Source organism: Canis aureus, chromosome 38, assembly GCF_053574225.1.
Source record: "Canis aureus isolate CA01 chromosome 38, VMU_Caureus_v.1.0, whole genome shotgun sequence".
NCBI classification, from domain to species: domain Eukaryota; kingdom Metazoa; phylum Chordata; class Mammalia; order Carnivora; family Canidae; genus Canis; species Canis aureus.
In genome coordinates, this window is record NC_135648.1 from 3,850,997 (window position 1) to 3,874,177 (window position 23,181).

The 23,181-nt window shown below is 46.2% G+C and overlaps 1 protein-coding gene and 1 long non-coding RNA gene across 5 annotated transcripts in view; both read left to right on the forward strand.

The window, feature by feature from the left end:
• Nucleotides 1-23,181, forward strand: part of DDR2 (discoidin domain receptor tyrosine kinase 2) — a 149,368-nt gene that overhangs the window by 43,350 nt on the left and 82,837 nt on the right. The window lies entirely within an intron of this gene.
• Nucleotides 11,174-18,899, forward strand: LOC144307005 (uncharacterized). The gene is made up of 3 exons (XR_013373964.1): nt 11,174-13,199; nt 13,913-14,015; nt 18,114-18,899. It is a non-coding gene; the product is annotated as an uncharacterized LOC144307005 (long non-coding RNA).

Here is a 23,181-nt window from a genome sequence, read left to right on the forward strand (position 1 = left end):
TGGAGTTTCAAAAATCCTAGGAGGTCAGTATTATCCACTGCCTCCTACGGATGACACAGGGAGGCCCACTAGGGTTAGGTCACTTGCCAGGTCACAGCTAGAAAGTAGAGAACCACAATCAGAACCAAAGCCTATGCCCTTAACTCACTGTTCTCCATCCTGCCATTCCCTGTGGTGCCCTACCCTCTGCTCTTTCCTGCAGGATGCGAAAAAGTCACTCCTTTCCTGTGAGAAATAAAAGGGGTGAATTTGGTCAAAAGGAAACAGTGTTTCCTCTGTGCTCAAGGGGGTTTGGCCAATCACACGGAGGGAACCAAAAGCAATATTATCCCAGAGAAATGGCCAGTTTGGGTTAGCTCCAGTCCTGGATGCTATGAGCTGGTTCCCAGGAGTACAGGAAGAATGATAATTGTTCAGTCGAGATCCAAGCTCATGGCGGGTTGAAGATAGAGATTCCCCTTCCCTCAAATGTTTGCCTTTTTTCTTTTCTTCCCCAAGGATTCAGGCAGGATGCTTTCTACTCCCTGGGGAGCCACCTCCCAATTCTACTGTTACTGGGTTGAAATTTTCAAATTCATTGTGGGTTTTCTCTTTCCAGCCCTGTGTTGGATACGGAGGTAGATTTAAACAAAATGGCAAGGACTTTCTATCTCCAGATTACCTTGCATATATAGTTGGTATTCTATTAATATTCTATTTGTTGATGGCTTCGAATTTTCTGGTTACTCTTTGCCAGGCTCCATTCATGGATATATTGCAGCTGATTTTTGCAGGCTCCTCAGCTCTTTTCCCAGTGGGTTTCTCATCTTCATGGGTAACCCCGGGGAGGCGGAGGAGGAACAGAGGAGCTTCCGACTGGGGCAGGTGGGAGGATAGCAGGGAAGTTTTATAGCCGGTTCCTTCCTTCCTGACTTTTCTATACTCTCCAGATTGGGTGACTCATCCACACAGTCCTTCTACTTAGCATCTTGGGGCTGAGCGGCACCTCCCAGGCAGCCTCCCGCTGTGGGATGCAGACAGAAGTGAACATGGGGGTTATGACTTTTGGGAAAGTCCATGATTTCAGGACGCCCAGAAGGTGCCCTACCTCTGAAAACCACTTCCTGGGATATTGTCTGTATTGTCTCAGTTTTAGGCTTACATCTCTAGCTATGCTGTTCATCACCTCTCTCATTTCATATTATTTATACCTGTGTGCCGGGGCTTGGGCAAAGGTTTGTTGTTTGTTTGCTTTTTAGGGTTTTTTATTCTTAAAAAAATTTTATAGAAGGGAAACGATGCAGAGTTTGGACAACTGGTAGGGAAGGCGGGAGTGAATTTGGTGAAATCTGAAGTCAGGAAAGGTCATTCACTGGGGAGACACTGGGTTCTGCAGACAGATCTCTCCACCTAGAACAGCCCTTACAATACATGGCTCTGAAGCCAAACTGGCTGAGCTCATGAGTCAACTCGGCTCCCTACTAGTTGTATGACCACGGGCAGGTTAATTAAGTTCTCTGAGCCTTAGTTTATTCATGGGCAAATTAGTGGTAGGAATCGTTCCCATCTCATAGGGTCGTTGTGGGCATTGAATGGAACGATGTATGTAGAACATTACAGATTGTACATGACACATGGTAAACACTCATTCAAAAGCTATGACTAATGTTCGGTGGCTAAAGTTCTATCCTACCTGGTGTGTCAACCCCTCTCAACTAATTCTTCTGGGATTTGGCATTAGGGACCGAAGCCTGTGGAAAGTTAGGAGGGGGAGGAACCTTCAAGATTGTGCAACCCTAACGCCTTTGTAGATGAGGAAATGCAGGCCCGGGGTCACTGAGTGAGTGACTGTGGCATGGGACAAGGGGGTCCGGTCTGCTGCCCAGAACACGTTCCTTACAAAGCTGCCTGTCCTCCAGGTGCAACCTCATGTCTCCCTATAAATGCACCGCCTATCAAGCAGCTGGTGCAATTTCTACAAGAGTCTCTCAGATAACCAAGTAGGTTATGTTCTCAATCCTGGAGACCTATGGGTATAGGAGAGGTCTCGGGGTGATTTGATATGTAACGAGGAACACAAAAATTATCGAAGACACAGATGAACATCCCATCTTTAAGTCAAAGACTTGAGTAAAACATTGCCATGATGCTTCCTGCAATGCCCAGGCGTATTCTTAACAAGAGCCACACTTCCTAAGCTAATTTCTTTCTTGCCGAAGGCCTCAGTTCATTGGCCTCAGACATAATTAGAATGACACTGGGGGACACAGTCGTTCTTTTGTCATTTTGAAAAGAAAAAAGTGTAAAAATAATACAACCCAATCTTAGAGAAGGTTCCCTTTCTGGGGGAGACAACTTTACTCATCATTCTATCGGCTTGAATACATTCCAGTCTTTTTCTATCGACACAAAATTTTGTAAAATTAAAATTATAGGGCTAGACATTTCTAAGAAAACTCAAATCCTGTTCTTGGTTGAGTCAGAGACTTGCTGACTATTCTCAGGGAAGTCAATCTGGCTTCTTTTGGGAGGAGTGGGAGGAGTGTTTCCTCCATATAAACGCGAGCACTGGAGCGTGCCTCTGTGGTGGAGGGTGGTAGGATGGAGAGATCGCTCTGGAGCCAAAAGGCCTAGATTGAAACCAGACTGTAAGACTGAGCTCTGCTTTCCCATTTGCTGCATGACTTTGAGAAAATGTCTTAACCTTTCTGCATCAGGTTTTCTAGCTTTTTTAAAATAGATTATTGCCACACAGCAGTAGCATAGGCTGTTTAATGTGTGCTCTGCTCCACCTTGATGATGGCAAAAGGCTTCCTGGGGCTCAGGCTGAAATCTCATCTATATGGTCTTTACCTGCAGTTTGGTTGTTTGATTCGTACAATATTTACAATTGTGGATTGACAGAGTCATTGGTTTTTTTCCTTTATGCTGGTTCCTCAGGTCCTCTCCTCTCTGTGGTGACACGGGTCACTTACCAGATCACTGTATCCTTCCATTTTTACCCATCAGGCCATTAGAACCCACTCAGATCCCAGGAGAGCCTGCATGGATGATGGGAGTGGTAGGAGAGTGAACGTTCCCAGCCCAGGGATATTCACAGCTAAAGGGAACCATGACTTGTGTGCAGAGCTCTGCTTCTCTGCCCTGAGTCATCTTATTAGCTGCTTCATTTCAAGAGAGGAAAGTTAATTTTGGGTCCCCTCTGGAACATTCAGGGGCCTCTTGCCATATTCAGAATAGCCTGAGCTGTAACCTCATGAGGTCCCTGATGTGTCTGTGTGTCTGCTTTGGATCAGGCCCAAGGTGCTGCCCTGTGTTTTATCCACAGTGAGGGTGGAGGGTGGGGAGGGTCAGTGTTTATCTTGTGGGCCTCACTTGAGCTGGACACTGCTGCTTTGTTGGCTCAGGCTGAAGTATGCTTCTCCTCTTTTAATTGGCTGGGGACTCTCCCCCAGGCGCTTGGTCTGCCAATGATTTTGGCCCTTGCGTCTCAGGCCCTCTGGGATCACAAGCAGAGCACTCTTTTCCCCTTGCCTGCCCCAACCCAGCAGCTGTCAGTTATGAGTGGCATACGTGGTTGCAAGAACTATCAGGCCAAAGGTGTAGCCAGCGATCTGGAACTTTGCTTCTCACCCTAGTGAGGAGGTGGACCTATTAGAATATGTAGAGTCTTTGCCAAACGACTCCCAGGGCAAGAACCAGGCAGCGTGCTTGCGGGCTAGCTCAGGCGGGTGAAGCATTGTGGGTGTAGGCAAGCGCACCGGAGCCAGATTGGGTTTCAGTTCCAACCCACTGCTGCCTGGATGTGTTAAGCTAGGCAAATATATCTCAGCTTTCTAATTTGTAAAATAGGTATATTTGGAAGGTTCTGAGGATAGTGTGTTAAAGATTAAGCAAACTAATACATTAGATCCGAAACACCCGTAATTGCCGATATCGTAACTGTTTTGAATCCAAGACATAACAAAGACAGGAGAGTGCTCTCAAAACGTGACTCAACTACATGCTGTCCGTAAGAAATCCACTTCAGAGATGTAATGATACAAGCATGTTGAAAGAAAAAGGACGACAAAGGTTATGTTCTGCAAATGTTAACCAAAGGAAAGCAGGAGAGGCTGCTGAATTACTAGATGTGAAAATCGTCCACAAATATTACCAAATAGAATTCAATGATATATGAAAAGAATTGTACACTATGATCAAGTGGGATTTACTCCAGGTATGCAAGGGCGGTTCGGTGTGAAAAATCATATGCTCATATTAATTGATGTAGAAATAGCAAAACCCACTCACAATGGGAACTCTCAGAAAGGTAGGAGTAGAAGGGAGTTGCATCAACTTGATATAAAGCATTTATAAAACGTCCACAGCTAACAGTACACTCAATTGTGAAAGGCCAAATGCTTTCTCCCTAAGATAGTGCCACTTATAATCACTAGAAAACACTGAATAAAGTTCGCACAGCACTTGTATGCTGAAATTTATAAAGCACAAGGAAAGAAACAAAAAGGAGAATTAAATACATGGAGAGACACACGATGTCTGTGGATTAGAAAACTCCATATGGCGAAGATGCCAATTCTCCCCAAAGGACATACGGGTTTAACATGACTTCTCTCAAAGTTTTAGCAACTTTAAAAAATGAAGATAGACTAGATTATCCTAAAATTTAGATGAGAAGGGCAAGGAACTATATACCAGCTAGAACAAGTTTGAGAAAGAAGAATGGAGTGGGAGGACTCCGTCTGTCCTGGTTGACACTTACGTGGCCGTAGTAATCAAGACTGTGTGGTAGAGGCCGAAGAGAGGGCATGTGAATCAAAGCAACACAGCGGAGACTATAGAGACCACGCAGGTAGGCCCCTGTGTGGCTTTATTTATTTATTTATTTATTTATTTATTTATTTTTAAAAAAACTCTAGATTCAGAGACAGGAGGCCCACATTTAGGTACCACTTGCTGCATGGCCTTGGACGAATGACTTCTTCCAGTTGTAAGTCTTTGATTCTGGGTCTACATCACTTTCCTGTTCTGTTTAATGGGGAGAGCCTGCCCTCCCTTCCAGTCTTCTGTTTGACAGGGGATGGGTGACAAAATGCCTTTCTATTTTTTTTTTTTTTTGTATGAAGAATTCTGCTGGCCAAAAGAGTTGCTACATTGATCGTTGTAAATAATACCTCAGCACCATGAGAACCCTACTCTGTACCTGAAGCCAGATGCCAAGAACGTTAGTGTAATGTCTTCATGTGGCTTCTTTCTTCCCATCTGACACCAAGACTTCTTCATCTGGACGCCTTAAAGCGCACAAGGAACAGGCCTCATTTTTGAGGAGCTGCGTTTAGGGCTCTCTAAGGCCCAAAGTTTCGGGTTTGGTTGTGTGAATATCTGAGAATGTCTGTGAATAAAAGATTTTATAGTAGTTTAAGAGAGGTTCAGAGGGGCACCTGGCTGGCTCAGTCAAGTAAGCGTCCAACTCTTGATATCAGCTCAGGTCTTGATCTCAGGGTGGTGAGTTCAAACCCCACATTGGGTTCCATGATGGGTATGGAGCGAACTTAAGAAAAAGAAGAAGAAAAAAAGGAGAGAGATTCAGAGATAGATGATATGTGTCCCAGGAGACTGCTTCTGCTTATGTGGGTGGAACAGTCTTGAAATGATTCAACCAACCAACAATCAACCACCCAAAGGGGATTATATGTAAATTATATGTTGTGTGGGTCCTGGGAGCTGTGTAAGCCACATATGTGGGATACAGACAGACAGACAGACAGACACACACACACACACACAGACTCAGCACCCTCAGTACCAATGCCACTTTATGTGATTATTACCATAAATATTCATGGTTAAAGCCAAGCAAAAAAATTTAAGACATATGATATTGATAACACCCAGACCTGAACTAGGGCCACAGAACTTTTCCCTCTCAAACCAAACATATTTTAGAATGGGGTGAAGCAGAAATAGTCGTGTTCTTTTATATAATGTACAATTGCAGTGGGACGATTGGGGGCCCAGTGCCTTGAAATAATTTCTCCATGTATGTTGTCATGGTGTGGTCACCATAATACTCCTACCAACTATTCATTTCTTTGTTTGTGTAACTGAAAAACAAATATGTTCTGAGGAGGGTCAGCAGAATTATTTATAAATTATGAACTATAGCTTCTTAGACTGGGAGGCAGTTTGAAGACCTGGGGGAGGGGCTGGGTCTAACTCAAGACTCCTTTAACAAAGCGTGTGTTTGTGGACAAGCCTACTGGTGTCCTGGAGCCTCGTTCTCACCTGCACGCTGAGGAGGTCGAACCGTATGCATGACTGCTGAGGTCCTCCCCAGCTCTTAGATCTGAAGAGACAGGGGCCCCTGCAGGTGAGGAGACTGTCTTATCAAAATAAATACTGTTCTGTAGCAGCCACTCTTCTTAGCCTTTGACCTGTGTAACCCTGCAGCCATCCTATAAAAAGAAGGCTTTCTTATTACATAACCCCATTAAAAAAATATTTTATTTATTTATTTGAGAGAGACAGAGTATGTGATAGAGAGCCTGAGTGGATGGTGGAAAGAAGGGCAGAGGGTGAGGGAGAAGCAGACACCCCTCTGAGCAAGACTCTGGGATCTTGACCTGAGCCAAAGGCTGATGCTCAACTGAGTGAGCCACCCGGCGCCCCTATTACCCCCATTTTGCGGATAAGGAAACTGAAGCAGAGAGAGGCTGTGGTTGGCCCAGGGTCACGTGGCTGTTAAGTGGCACAGCTGGGCTTCATATCCGTACAGGGTCAAATACACATCCCAGGCTTTCAGTTCAGCACCAGACAGTGCTAGACAAGTAACGAAGCGGGAGAGACTGTCCTGCTCACCTCGTTTGCGCCACAGATCTGTAAGAGCGCCTAGAACTTTTTACAGGTCCTCAGCAAACCTCTACCATTCTTGTTGATGGGGATGACAAACATTTGTTGCGTGATGTTGATTCCAGCCTCCTGGGTTGCTAATTGCATAGCAAAGCCGGCCATGTTAAGCTGCATTTTCTTTTTTTTCTTCTCTTCCTTTCTTTTCTTTTTTTGCTGTTCTTTTCTTTCTTTTTTCTTTTCTTTTCTTTTCTTTTCTTTTGTTTTTTCTTTTCTTCTTTCTTTTCTTTTCTTTTTTTTTTTTCAAAAAGATTTTATTTATTTATTCATGAGACACACAGAGACACAGGTAGAGGGAGAGGCAGGCTCCCTGTGGGGAGCCCAATGGGGGACTCGATCCCTGGACCCTGGGATCATGACTTCAGCTGAAGGCAGATGTTCAACCACTAAACCACCCAGACGTCCCTTATTTTCTTTAGTTAATGTTATTCACACAAGGTGAAGGTTCTGGTTAAGGGCACAGGGAGGCTCCTGACAGGGTGGAAAGTGGGAAGATCCAGAGCAAGAGGAAGACGACAAGGCTGCCAGGCTTTGGGCTAGTCCAGCCTTTCCTCTGCCTGCCATCGTCTTCCTTTTATGACTGGTAAAGTGGTCTTGCTGGGTTCCTACAAGACCGAGTTTCGCCTCTCTGATGTCCCTCCAAGGTACCCCAAATGTGATAAAAGGAAGAGTAGGCAAGCCATTACCTAGACCAGGAGCATTGACAAGGCTTTGCTCCTTCCTGTGTGCCTAGTGCACTTGCCTTAGGCCTGAGAATGAGCGTGGCCACCATGGCCGTGACGGGGCGCCGCTGCTTGCTTTGCTTCCCCTCACCTCCGTACGTTTGGTGCTAATGGTGTAGACTGTCCCTGGCAATGCTGAGAGCTCACTTACTATTTCTAAAAGTGACCGTGGTAGAAGAGCAATGTTGCTTTGCTTTGAACTTTTCTTAAGGTTTGTCTTATTCATTTATTTATTTTTTTATTTTTTTAGTTCTGCGTATTGTTGAAAGGACATAATCTTTAGAAGTGTTTTCCCAGCTGTCTTAGAAAAAGAGCTCTGATCTTGGAGCCAGGAGCCCTGGGTGTTCTCGTCTCAGTTTTGGTTTTGACTGACTGTAGTACTGTGATCCCACTCTGACCTGTGCTCTCTTGTGACCCAGATCTCTGGTGGGGATGAAGGAGATGCCTGAGGCACTGACCCAGAGGCCATGCTGCCTGGGCCGTGGGGGGGATGGGGACAGATTGAACTCTTAGACCCTGGCCTTGTCAGTTCTGGCCAAATCGCAGTCACGCACCATATCCCATAATGGATAATGCGTATTTGGGGTACCCACGCCAAATATTAATGGGATAGTAGGCTGGATCATTTTTGTGGTTGCCCTTTTGTATTTCGGTACAATTGGAGAAGCAAAACATGATGTAGGTGGGCGTCTAGTGCTTTCACCCACAGCTTTTTGAAACTGCAACCCAGTCTACTAAAAGTTTCCAGGGTGACTCAGTGCAAAGGTGATTGTTTTGGAAAATCTGAATGAGATTGGTTTGGGCAACTTCAGGGTTATGCAAATAAAGGGATGGGGGCACTTGAAAGAACCTTGGCTTTGGACTTATTCTGAGTGACTTTCTACCAATGGGAATACTTGAGCATGGGTCAACAGGGGGACGAGGGACACCATCCTATTTCTCCGGTCCAAGCACCAGCACACAGAAATGGGCACCGCCCTTTGTTTTGTTCGGCGTGAGACCTCCTTTCGTGTGTCCTTTCCTTCCCTTTGCACAGATACCTTTACCCCCCTGGTGTGAGTGGTCTGCTAATCATAGCTGGCTGTGGATAGCGTTTACTACTTATCAGATACTTCCTAATGGTTTTACCCATGTTCTCTGGTTTGGTCTCGCGGAAACCATGTGCAGTCGATATAATGGTTGTATTTTACTGATAAGGCAACTGGGGCACAGAGAGGTTAGGTATCTCACACGAGGTGAGTGAGTGGTTCCGTTGAGCAGTGAACTCAAGTAGCACCCGGCTGTGGAACCTAAGCTCATAACCACAGCGCTCCCCTGGCTCTATAAAATATGCAAGTTTATTGATTTTAAGCTCTGTTAGTCGACGAGTGTTTATGCACCATCTCTATTAAAAATCCGAACTGTGTGTGTTGTGAATCTGTCCATAAGGAAGACTCTGCCGTGACTCACAAAGGAGGGGCATCTGGGGGGTGCGTCAGTAGACATGATCATCCAAAAGCTGTCCTGGGTTGAACTGAGCTGTTGGGGCTGCCAAACACCGGCTGGAGGAGGTCCAGGGAAGAACGAAGGGGTGGAAGGTAACCTGAGTGCTCAGCTCCCCACGTGTCCTTGGCGCCCAGCACTCGTAGCTCAGTTGGTTCTGGCCACGAACCAGCCTGGTGGTGCTGGCTCTCCTTAGACTCTCATCCATGGGTTGGTACCTCGGTGGCCTCGCATCCACTGATGATGGAGACCCGGACCCCAGGGCCCATTCACCATGTTCTGCCAGAAAATTGCCCTCACATTTGTTGTGTGGCTCAGGCCTTTAAATTCAGCCCGATTGACTGGACTTAGTTCCAGGAATGAGTACCGGCTTCATGTGCTCCTCTGTGCATCATTTCAGGCTGGTGTGAGGTGTGAGGGCCGGACCGTGAGCTGGGACCATGGCTCTGGGGACAGGCCAGGGTTGGTCACTGGAGAGACAGCAATACACCTTCAAGTCGCTGAGTCTGTGCCTTTGTACATGAATTCACAGGGGTCCCCACTGCCTGTGATGACGGCCACGTGCCTGTCTAGTCCTCACCACCGCCCTGTCAGGAGGTGCAGTTATGAAACTCACTGTGATTTGAAGAAATGTCGGCACACAGAGTCACCAACTTGCCCCAGGGCCATACGGTGAACGAACGGAGGAAGTAGGATTGAAGTCCTAGCAGCTAAGGCTGAGCATCTGTGCTCTTGACCACCAGGCTACCCCACCTCTCCTCTGCCAGGCTGTCTATGGGATAAAGTGATGAATAGTGTAGGACCTTCCCTCAAAGTCTGTCTCATTGTCTCGGATTTTTGGTAGCCTGTGGGTACGCTTCAAGTTGACGGACTTCTGGGAAAACTGTGATGTGTCATTTATAAGTAATGTTTCAGGTTTTGTCTCAGGCTCATTTTTCAAAGAGCTTACTTACCACGAACACAGAAGACCAAGTTGGGCCTTTAGGGACTAAGATTATTTATTTATTTATTTATTTATTTATTTATTCATTTTTAAGATTTTATTTGTTTATTCATGAGAGGCACACACAGAGAGAGGCAGAGACACAGGCAGAGGGAGAAGCAGGCTCCATGCAGGGAGCCCTATGCAGGACTCGATTCCGGGACCCCAGGATCATGCCCTGAGCCAAAGACAGATGCTCAACCGCTGAGCCACCCAGGCGTCCAAGATCATTTAGTCCCATCTTATCATTTGTGGTATAATAATAATGGCCCTTGTGCAGGGAACACATCCTGTGAGCTGGGCACTTGCAACATACTCTACATGTACTTCCTTGTTTGATGCTCACGATTGCCCTTAGGGAGTGGACCATGATTACCCCCACTTTATGGAAGAGGAGATTGAGTTTCAAGGATGTTATATAACCTGTTCACGGTCACACAGTTAGTAAGTGGTGGGGCTGGCTCAGGATCCCGAGCAGCCTGGCTCCAGAGCCCCATTTTCTTAATTAACCACCACTCCAGGGTAGAAAGATCACTGGGTTTGGGGTTAGGACGTTCACACCGGCTCCACCAAAATGTCAACATGACTAATGCTGGCCCAAGTCACAGCTTCTCTGTAGTTCTCACTCATTCATTCATTCATTCATTCATTCATTCAACAACTACTTAGAGCATACCTATGGTGTGCCAGCTGTGATTGGCACTGGGCATGTCCCAGTAAATAAGACAGACCTGGTTCGTGCTGGTGTAGAGCTTACAGTTAAATATTCAGTTTTCTTATCTGTAAAAGATGAGGATTAAAATATGTTAAGATATGTCTCATCCCTTTGAAAACCCGTGCCTCTCTTTATAACCATAAACCTTCATTCTTTCCCTCATGTTCTTTGAAATTTCCAAGTAAGTGAATTACCATGACTAAAAATAAGTTAAATCAATTATAATATTGAGTAATTTTTGTTTGAATCGCTGGCCCTCATCCCTACCCGGAGGGTGATTGTGATCCGCTGCCCACCCCCGCACCCCCCGCCACCCCCAGCCCTGGGCAGTCTTTCAGTTAAGAATCATAGGGATGGTATTTTCACTCTAACAACAAAGGGATCTACAGTTAATGTTTTAGATTGCTTTGAAATGCCGGGGTTGTGTCTTTTTGACTTTGTTTTCATTCTTTTGCTAGGTTTTGGCTCTTGGGTGTGCGTGGCAAATAAAACTTTACTCATTCCTCTTACTGAAAACCCCCTACCCCACCAGGCATTGTTGTGAGTCATGAATTCTCTCACCAACTGACATTTCCTCATCCTGTTTGTGGAGGGAAGGCCAAGGGCCGTGCCCTCGCGTGTCTGACACAGGGGCCCACGGGCTCCTCCTCGTTCGAGGACCTCGTGAGTGAGATGAGCTTTTGGCTCTAGACAGTGTCTGGGCTGTTTTTACTGAGATTTGCATAGGAAGCCATGCTTCCCAGACCTCTTAGGAGCACCAGCTGGCTCCGAAATGCCTCCTGAGGCCCGGGCTTCTCCGACACACGTCCTGTGTGCTCACTATGTGTCACTCTCTTGTGGCTCCCAAGCTCTCAGGGATGGTGTCACCATGCAGAGTAAATGAGCACCACGTACTCGCTGGTTGGACTGAGGGGTAGACAGCAGGATTCTTTAAAAACATTTTCTATTTTGAAAAGAACACTTAACATGAGAGCCACCCTCTTGACAAATGTTAAGCACGCAGTACATTGTTGTGTACAGGATGCGATGTTGGACAGCAGATCGTTAGAGTGAGTTCATCCTTACTTAACTGAAACTTCCGGCCTCTTGATCGGTAACACCCTGTTTCTTCTCCCTCCCCAACCCCTGGCAACCACCACTGCAGGCTCTGATTTTATGAATTTGACTGTTTCAGATTCCTCACATAAGTGGAATCACACAGTACTTGCCTTTCTGTGTTTGACTTGTTTCACTTAGCACGATGCTGGTAACAAAGGGAGGAGTTTCTTGTTGTTCTGAAAGTAGTGTTAGGTGTGAAAAAATACACCTTAATTCAACAGACATTGGTGCAGCCACTAGGCTCGGTGCTGTCATCTACGGTTGAATGAGACCAGCGTCTAATGATGTCTAACAGTGTCCAACGGTGGGCTCTGTGGGGCTCGGTGGCCTTGCTGATTGCCGTCGTGTAAAAATACTCTCACCGTGCTTCATTTCCAGCTACCAACATGATGCCAAATTGTTGATCGTGGAATAGCTCTCATGAGGCTATGCAAGCTTGTCCTGCATCTACTGCCATTGTTTGCAAACAAGTGTCTGCTTAGACTCCAAGCTGCAGGTGCAGCATGACAAGGCTGAGATGGAAGTATGTCCAGGGTAGGAAGGCAGCACGGGGGGACAGCGGTTCAGCTCTACTTTGGGCACATGTACTCGGTGAGCTGCAGGTACAGGAAGGACGGTGAGAAGGCCTACAGCTAGGTGGAGCTGGGGACCTCCAGCCACCTCCATTGTGTTCAGGTCAAGGAGAGGTGCCTTGGCCTACTTGGAGGTCCCTCATGGCCTAGGCTCACTTCATTGGGCTAACCTTTTCTCCCACGTTGACCAGCACACACTTTCCCCTCTAGCCTGGCCCAGCACAATCTAGGGAGCACGGCCCTGCCTTGGCTCACACCAGTCTCCACGTTTGGAAAGCACGTTCCCTTCCTTCCCACCTCTACTTCCCGCGTCCCCCTTTACCAATGCTTCCAGGTCACAGAAAACACCAACCAGAAGGGAAAAGGTGGATAACGTGGGTTACATCAAACTTAGGAATTTATGTTCCTCAAGAGTCACTGTTAGAAGGTGAAAGGCAAACACTAGAGTCTGAACAAGATGTTTGCAGCAGTCATAAACACTGATGAAGGGTTTGCACTCAGAACACAAAGGGAAATGCTTTGGAGCAAGAAGAGAAAGACAAAAGCAGGGAAGAGAGGCTTGTGCAGGAACTCACGAGAGTGGGTGTCACGTGGCGTGGACGAGAGAATGCTCCTCTGTGCTAGTCAGTCCCTGGGAGGTGAGACATTACTACAAACCCACCCGCACGGCCAACATGGATTAGACTCACAACCAAGTGCCAAGGATTTGGAGCAATGGAAAATTGCTCCATACATTGCAGGTGAGAGTTGAAATTGCTGCAATCATTTCACATAATGTATGACAACTGGGACAAAGCTCACAAATCTAATATTGAGCGAAAAGGGACCAGACGCTGAATACAAAGGGAACTAATTCTGTTTATGGAAAGTTCGAAACCAGGCAAAACTCTTTGTGGGGTTAGGAGTCAGTTTCCTGGGAACCTCTGGGGGAGAGCAAGAGGGGTGGTGCTTGGGAGGGTCGTGTTGGAAGCTCCTGAGGGTGTTTTATTCTCGCCCTGAGGGGTGATAACCTGAGTATGTTCGTTTTACCGGGATTGGCGGAGCCATCCGTGTATGATTTGTGCCCCTTTCCATATATCTAATGTTTTCATTAACTAAAAAACAGAGGAGCTGCTAAATGAAAGTGTGAGAAACAGAGGTCAGCGTGTTTTTCTAGACTGCTTCTGTTTCCTCTTTTAGCATTATCTATTTTTACAAATTTAATCTTTAGACAAAATATATTAAGAGTGATTATGTGCCAGGAACTATGTGAGATGCTGAGGATAAAAAAGGGAACAAAATAGAAAAAAAAAAAAACCCCTGCTGCTCCCATTCCCACGGGCTCAGGAAGGCGATTGAAGAAACAAACACATCCAGCGTGAGGTGGGGATGAATGCTGTGAACTAATACAGGCGGTAGGAGGGTAGGGAGTCGCGATGTGGGTGCTGATTAGGTGTCATTTTGTATCGGGCAGTTGAAGACTCTCCGATAGGGCAGCTTTTGAGCAGGGACCTGAATGTGGTGGAGAGTGAGCCCAACAGGAATGTGGGGAAAGAGCACTGCAGGCAGAGAGAACAGTAAGTGCAAAGGCCCTGTGGTGGGACCCCCTCCCCCCAGCTTCCCACACCAGAAACTTAGGCCCCAGTCTTGGCTTCTCTCTCCTCCCTTGCCCTCACATTCAACCCAGATCATTAATCCATTTGATTCCACACCTACATATCTCTTTATTTTTCCACTTTTTCCACCATCCTCACTGTTGTTGCTTATTCAGGAAATAGTTTCTTAACTCTGTCTTCTCATCCTCCTATTTATTTATTTATTTAGGTGACTGCCAGGGCTCCCCTTTATGCTTATATTAAATGCCCTACAAGACTTCTGCTTTCTTCTCTGGTCTCCTTTCTTGCTGCTTATGCCTTGCATCCCACACTTGAGTCATGCCTAAGTGATAACATTCCTCTAAGCCCTCCGGTCTCTGGGCCTTTCTCCATGAGGGTGCCCCTACTCGCAGCAATCCTTCCCCTCCGACCTGCTCATTCCAAGCTTTGCTCATCCCACAAGTCTTAACTTAGATGTTGCTGATGCTGGGAAGTTTTCCCTGCCCCTTAGCCGTGGCCAGGTGCCCTTCCTCCCCATCATTGCTGTCTTACATCACTCTGTAACTGCCTTTTATTTTCCTCAACTTCCCACTAACCTCCACGACACAGGTGGGAAGGAGCTCTGCTCTGTGTCTCAGTGCTTAGCACGGTTCCTGACATTTAGAAATTGCACAATAAATATCAAACGAGGGATCCCTGGGTGGCGCAGTGGTTTAGCGCCTGCCTTTGGCCCAGGGCGCGATCCTGGAGACCTGAGATCGAATCCCACGTCGGGCTCCCGGTGCATGGAGCCTGTTTCTCTCTCTGCCTGTGTCTCTGCCTCTCTTTCTCTCTCTCTGTGTGACTATCATAAATAAATAAAAATTAAAAAAAAATATCAAACGAATGAATGCATGTCGAGGTAGATCTCTATGATAGGACAAGGGTCTGGTGGTATTTTTGTTGGTAACTGATGGAACTTTTTAATTTTTTTAAAGATTTTATTTATTTGAGAGAGAAAGAGAACACGCATAAGCAGGGTAGGGGGTGCACAGGGAGAGGGAGAAGCAGATTCTCCGCTGAGCAGGGAGCCTGGTGCAGGAATCGAGATGCTCAGCCACTGAGCCTCCCAGGTGCAGATGGAACGATTTTACAGTCAAGACAGTCTTCACCACAAGAACCAGACCTGCTGTGTTTCAATTCTTATTCCTGGTAATTTTGTGTTCCATAATTTCTCAAACACATAAATAATATCCATCAAGTTTTAACATCACCTTATTTCACTCAATCATACGTAAAAACATCAGTTCAGGGGATCCCTGGGTGGCTCAGCAGTTTAGTGCCTGCCTTCAGCCCAAGGCATGATCCTGGAGACCTGGGATCAAGTCCCGCATCGGGCTCCCCGCATGGAGCCTGCTTCTTCCTCTGCCTGTGTCTCTGCCTCTCTCTCTCTCTCTCTCTCATGAATAAATAAATAAAATCTTTTAAAAAAAAATCAATTCAGAGAACTTTGAATATGTGGAAACATTTAAATGCAGAGATCCAAATGTCTTGCTCTGGCAGCAGAGTGATGTGATCACCGTGACTTATTCCTAGAATTGAAACTTAATTTCTAGAAAACAAAATCTGAGTTAGACTTTATTAGTTTTGTCAGGTTTTGGGCATGCCAGGTGGACGGTTCTTGCCAATTTATCACAGCTCCTTCATATGGAAACGAAAGCTCTTAACATGAGAAGAGAGTGGGAGACACAAGAAGAAAGATGTGCATGGTTGGTTCCCAGGTGGGACTGGAGGCTCCTGATCCCTGCTTGGCATGAGGGTTAGAAGAGATTATGGCAGGGAATTCAAATGGCAATGGGGGCACTGCGCCAAAGTCTCTCAAACTGACTTTTAAAAATGGTTTCAACAGGATGATTTGGAGAATTATAAATACTTGAGCATCAGATACCCCTATAGCTACTGTCTATTAAGCACTTGCTGTGTGGCACTGAAACTGTTTTAAAGAGACAATCTTACTTAGTTTTAATGCCAGTCATATGGGATCAATACCATTATATCCCCATTTTGCAGATGAGGAAATAAGGCCTAGAGAGGTTGAATGATTTGCCCTAGGTCACATAGCAGATTGGTGGTAGTACTGAACTGTGAACCCATTCTAATTTATTTTATTTTATTTTATTTTATTTTATTTTATTTTATTTTATTTTATTTTATTTTATTTTATTTATTTTATATTTTATTTTATTTTATTTTATTTTATTTTATTTTATTTTATTTTATTTTATTTTATATTTCCAGTTTAGTTAACATACAGTGTTATATTAATTTCAGGTGTGCAATGTAGTGACTCAGCACTTGCATGCATCACCTGGTGCTCATCACAAGTGCGTTCCTTAATCCCCATCACCTGTTTGACCTGTTCCTCCCCCATCCACCTCCCCTCTGGTGACCATCAGCTCTCAGTAGTTTAGAATCTGTTTCTAGGCTTGTCGCTTGCTCTCTCGCTCTGTCTCTCTCTTTTCCTTCAGTTTTTTGTTTGTTTGTTTGCTGGTTTGTTTCTTAAACTCCACATATGAATGAAATCATGTGGCATTTGTCTTTCTCTGACTGACTTATCGGATTTAGCATTATACCCTCTAGCTCCATCCATGTCATTGCAAATGGCAAGAGTTCTTTTTTCTTTTTAAGATTTTATTTATTTATTCATGAGAGACACCGAGAGACAGAGGCAGAGACCCAGGCAGAGGGAGAAGCAGACTCCCCGCAGGGGAGCTTTTTATCTTGATGAAGTCCCAATGGTTTATTTTTGCTTTTGTTTCCCTTGCCTCTGGAGACGTATCTAGAAAAATGTTGCGGTGGCCAGTGTCAAAGACCTTACTGTCTGTGTGCTCTCTTCTAGGAATTTTATGATTTCAAGTCTCACATTTAATTTTTTCATCCATTTTGAGTCTATTTCTGTGTATGCTGGAAGAAGGTGGCCCAGTTTCATTCTGGTGCAAGTAGCTGTCCAGTTTTCCCAACACCATTCGTTGAAGAGACTGCTTTCCCGTTGCATATTTTTTCTTACTTTGTTGAAGATGAACTGACTATATAATTGTGGGTTTATTTCTGGATTTTCTATTTTGTTCTCTTGACTTATGTGTCTATTTTTGGGCCAGTGCCATACTGTTTTGATTATTCGGGCTTTGTAGTATCACTTGAAGTCTGGGTTGCTTTGGTCCGCTTTTTCAAGATTGCTGTGGCTACTTAGGGGTCTTTTGTGCTTCCACACGAGTTTTAGAATTGTTTGTTCTAATTCTTTGAAAAATGCTGTTGGAGTTTTGATAGGGATTACATTAAATGTGTAGACTGCTTTTGGTGCTGTAGACATTTTAACAGTACTTGTTCTTCTGATCCATGAACATGGAATGTCTTTCCATTTCTTTGTAGGGTCTTCAATTTCTTTCGCTATTCTCTCTTTCTAGTCATTAGGCTGCACTGCCTCCCATATTGAACAACAAACCAACTAACTCATTCTAGAGCTAAATGCATCTTTTTTTAAAATAAATTTATTTTTTATTGGTGTTCAATTTGCCAACATATAGAATAACACCCAGTGCTCATCCCATCAAGTGCCCCCCTCAGTGCCCGTCACCCAGTCATCCCTACCCCCCCTTCCACCACCCCTAGTTCGTTTCCCAGAGTAGAGCTAAATGCATCTTACTTTGAGGTGTCTATTGCCGTGGATTATTCATGGCCTAATCCACTCATTTTGCTCCGGTACTGGCTAAAGGATAGGAGGGCTGTGATGGCAAATTCCCTGCAAAGGCAGGCATTTGATTACAGAGACTTTGCAAGACAATGTCTTTTTTTTTCTCCATCAAATAGCACCAAAATAAGCTTCACCAAGCAAGGATTCATAAAATAAGATTTTTCAGTTGTGGGCGGGATGGGTAAGTGTAGTCTTTGAACAAAAAGAGTCTCCCCGCTGGTGCAGTTGTGATCCTGGAGAGAAAGGGAGCAAATATCTGGCCCTCCTTCCCTCTCTGGCCCCTGGGCTCAGCTCTGGCCAAGGGTGTGTTTGTTTGGCTGTGATTCTTTTCCTTCAGTTTCCCTCTCTAGGTGTCGTGTTTCATGAGCTCCAGGGCCAGAGCCTGCCACAGAGCTCCAGGCTCCCGCCTGTTTCAGCCTCAGCCTCTGGCTTTCATCGCTGCTTCTTGGCCAAAGTGGAGTGAGGGTTTGCAGAACGACACGGATTGGATGCATATTTGGTGGGGGCGATGGCTGGACGAGCACCTCACCAATCCCTAGCCCCAAAGAAAACTGACAGCGACGCCCTCCTGGTTGGGGCCCAAACCACTACCTTATTAAGAGAGGCCCCTCAGCTCTCTGCTCCCCACCCACACCCTTGCAGCTTGCCCGTTCTTCCTGCTGCAGTCAGAGCGAGGCCTTGTGCCTCAGCCTTCTTCTCCGGCCTGCTCTCCACCCGCTGCTAGTTTCCTTGGACGGAAACTCGCTGAGCCTCCAGAAGTCACTTCCCAACCTCTGGAACCTTGAGTCCCTGTACTTAGTGGGCCAGAACCTCCACTTCCTGCTGAGGTTTCTCAGGACCCGGCGCCCTCTCTTTGTGTGTCCTCCTTCCGTGGAGTCTCCTGTCACTGCTCTGGGGGTGGGGGGTGGGGGGCACCTGTGTATCTGGAGTCCGATTGTCATCTTAGGAGAGCACAGTGGAGAAGTAATGACTTATTTATTTATTTATTTATTTATTTATTTATATTTTTTTAATGACACGTTTATAAGCAACTCTTTCTGTTCGTTTGTTGACTTCATAGGATGCATGGATCAGGATATTGGTCAGAGTGTGTGTCTCTTATAAGAGATGGAATTAAAGACAGGTTTTTAAAAAAATATTTTATTTATCTATTTATTTAAAGAGCACGAGCAGGGAGAGGGAGAGGGAGAGTCCCAAGGAGGCCCCGTGCCTAGCATGGAGCTCAACATGAGGCTTGATCTCAGGGACCCCAAGATCAGGACCTGAGTTGAAATCAAGAGTCAGATGCTCAACTCACTGAGCCACCCAGGCGCCCTTTAAAAACCTGGTTTTTAAGAAGCAAGGACTGGCTCCCAGAAGTCCACAGAGCAGCTCCACAACCAGAGCCAAAGTAGCCTCCTGGGTAGGTCGTAAGATCCAGGTCACAAGAACCCCCCAGGCAAGGAGAAATGGAGACTGCAGAGTCTCTCCCAGCCATGTGCTAAAGGCTGAAGTATCCCCCCACCCCCTGCAAGTTTATAACTCAAGAAGCACCAGGACATACTGGGAGAAACCCATTGCAGGGAGAGAAGGAATCTGACAATTCAGCATGCCAACCTGGGCTGTCTCTTGTCAGAGCAAGGGACGTGGAGCTCTTTGTTTTTTTGGTATGTTTGTTTTTGCTGCCAGGGTCTTGTCATGTTATGATTATTTAATATGTGCGAGCCCCAGCCAGGTACTTGGGGTAGTCAAAATATATTTACTGTGAAATGAGACAAACTCCAGGTCTTTAAACAGCTCCAGTTGTAATAATAAGACTCGAGGCTAAGCATCATTCTGAGTATTAACTCCTTTCTTCCTCACGGTGATCCTTTGGGGCGGTATCTGCCCCTAGCGGCCTGCTACTTCTTGGATGAAGAAACTGAGGCACGTGTGCTCTGAAAGGTCCGTGTTGAGATCTACAGGCAGGCCTCCTGGGGCTCCCCGGCCGAGCTGTGCTGCTTGCTCAGGGTGTTGGGGGCGGGGGGGTTGGTAGTGGTGGTAGCACGGATCAGACCAAGGTTATCCAGTACTAACCCTGGTTATCTCCACTTACTGGGAACAAGACAAAGCTGCCCCTTAGAGGAACCTGCCCCCCGAGCCTGAGAATAGAACCCACTCATCTGTGGGCGACTGACCTTTGCAACTTGTCTTCTCACCTGTGTGCATAACCGTGTTAGAACCTGGTTCTGAATGAATCTGAACGCTGGGGGCGGGCGGGTGGGGTGGATCGGAGAAGTGGGTGGGACAGGCTGAGAGGCAGGGAGATGGGACAAGTGGCAAAGCTCTGTGGGCCACTGTGTCCAGGGATCGAGTCCTCAGGAGCCGTGCAGGCAGCTGCTGTGGCTCCAGGGGTGCCGCTTGCTGGAAGCATCAGGGGAGGCACAGCCCGAGGCTCCCGCAGGAGGCCTACTCCTGCTGCCCCCTTAGCCCTGCCTGCCAGGAGAATGCACTTAACTAACCCTTTCTCGTCCCTTTATATTCACTCTGGATGAGCCCTGGGGATTGCTTTTCGAGGGAGAGGGAGTAATAGCACCTCCCAGGTTTGGGCTGAGATCCAGCCCTGTGGTTAGGGTAGGGCCGTCCTCCGCTGCCTCCCCCTGCCTTGGCCGCATGGGCCCCACTCAGTCAGGGCTGGGAGAAGGTCAGGAATGTTCCCACCTACCTAAGCTGATCCTGGGCAGCTCGCAGGTGCCTAGATGCTCACGGGCTTCTTTTCACATAGCAAGGGAGCCCTGAGGAGTCACTTGGAGGTTCCTCCCTGATTGTCCCTTTGCTGGCTTTGGAGGGCTTCTCTGACAATTGAGGCCTCTTAAGAACGTGCTTCACTTCTAAAGGGCGCCCTGGGGGTGTTCAGAGGAAAAGGAAGAGAGATCAGGAGGCTTTCCCCAGCCTGAAATTGCTCTGTTTGATTAATAGGGTGAAGAGTTTTCTTTTGATTTGCCAACATATCTTTTAACACCCAGTGCTCATCCCACCAAGTGCCCCCCTCAGTGCCCGTCACCCAGTCCACCCCATCCCCCTGCCCACCTCCCTTTCCAGTACCTCTTTTGTTCATTTCCCAGAGTCAGGAGTCTCTCATGTACTGTCATCCTCTCTGATATTTCCATGAAATGGGCAAAAGACATGAACAGAAATTTCACAGAGGAGGACATACACACTGACAACAAGCACTGTTGTCACTGAGAAAATGCTCCCTATCACTTGCCATCAGGGAAATACAAATCAAAACCACAATGAGATCCCACCTCACACCAGTGAGAATGGGGAAAATTAACAAGGCAGGAAGCAACAAATGTTGGAGAGGATGTGGAGCAAGGGGAACCCTCCTGCACTGTTGGTGGGAATGTGCACTGGTGCAGGCACTCTGGAAAACTGTGTGGAGGTTCCTCAAAGAGTTAAAAATAGACCTGCCCTACGACCCAGCAATTACACGGCTGGGGATTTACCCCAAAGATACAGATGCAGTGAAACGCTGGGACACCTGCACCCCGATGTTTCTAGCAGCAATGTCCACAATAGCCAAACTGTGGAAGGAGCCTCGGTGTCCATCGAAAGATGAATGGATAAAGAAGCTGTGGTCTATGTATACAATGGAATATTCCTCAGCCATTAGAAACGACAAATACCCACCATTTGCTTCAATGTGGTTGGAACTGGAGGGGATTATGCTGAGTGAATAAATCAGTCGGAGAAGGACAAGCATCATATGGTTTTACTCATACGGGAAATATAAAAAATGAGGGGGAGGAGTTTTCAATCTGTAATCCTTTGGGGGTTTTCTGTGCTGTGAGACTGTTCTCTGGGGCTCTTCAGATCCTGATGTAACCTGGATCATCTGCACCAGGATGCTCCCATGGCAGTCCACACTGCAGAAGGCTAGCATGGCCTGTTGACTTATGTCCCTGCCCCGTGATGCGGGATGTGAATGTGGTGGGAGGGCAAGGAAATCTTGAGAACGGACTGGAGGCATTCGGATTTTCCTGTGCCGCCTCAAAACCTGTGTGCTGAACTGAATTGGAACTGGTCCTGTTAGCATCATCATCCTAAACAGTGGCCTTGCTAGGCCACAATGATTTAAGGGTTGCCCTTATAAGATCTGTGCTGATTCCACTTGCATTTGTTTATACCCCATTGTTCCAAATCTGCATTCGTTCTGGACACTTCTCCTACTTTCCCAATATCACTCGTTGATTTTACCCTGCACTGCAAATCCAGATATTTTTTTTTGTAAAAAACTGACTGTAGTGGTTGCTGTAATTTGGGATTGCTCCCTTCTATGAACGTTGGCTTTGAAGAGCATGGAGTGCTGTTGGAGAATGGTTTGTGGCTAGATGTGGTTTTGTGATCTGGTCCCTACAGGCCGCCCAGCTGGTGGCTGGACACTCTCATGCCATTCTCTGTACCTCGTTTGGTTCGTTCAAAGCATGAGAAAATAAAAGCAAAATGTAGAGTTTCTCAGTGTATTCAACTTAAGTTTCTTTTTATTTCCTTTCTATAAGAATTGCTCATTATTTCTAAAGTGCCATCAGTTTTATCCAAGTGAATACGCAGTTGTAGCTTCATAAAACCATGGATGTGGGCTTAATTGCTCAGGCTCCCAGGTGACATTCTTATTCACAAAATGCCAAGATTTTTGGATTTGCAAAACAAATACTTTAGATAGTACTCAGAAAGATCTCTTCCTCCTAATTAGCTTCTTTTCTTACCTGCCCTGTTATATCAATTGGGACCTGGCCAAATTAGTTAGGAAAGTAGTAGCCCACACATGCCCTGACTATAAGCATCTTTGAACAAATATTTCTCATGAGAGAGCTTCTTTAAACTGCCACCGATGTACAGAGGTGCACGTCAGCACATTCACAGTGACCATGACTTTGCCCTGAGACTCTACCTGTGTCTCTTGTTTCCAATATTGCAGGATACAAACCTTATGATTCGCTTTCCTGTTTTCAACCTTAGCTCACCCCACACTTGATGTTTGGCAGCAATATCCTGGCTTCCCCTGGTAACATTACATTCTGGCACTTTGGGTGAAGGTGTTCCTTCTAATCAGCCCTGGACCCTATATTCAGGTGCGGGACCTGGTGAATGCTATGCTTCTTGGGTTACCATGGATCCCACGGCCATAACCTAGGAACTTCTATATGTCACATCCCTTCTCAGGGAGCTAAGCCAAGGATACCGTGCCACTTATTTGAGCACTATATTGGAGATTCACACCCAAGGCTCCGGGACTCCAGGATTTTATATGAGTGGTGTTGAGCTTTCGAGATTTTTATCACATGATGTCAGCCTCGGGACCCTGGTGTCCACACAGATGTCTGCACAATAGGGAGTATTTGCATAGAAGGATGAGCAGACTTGGGTTGGGTCATTCTTTTATTAAATGGACATTAA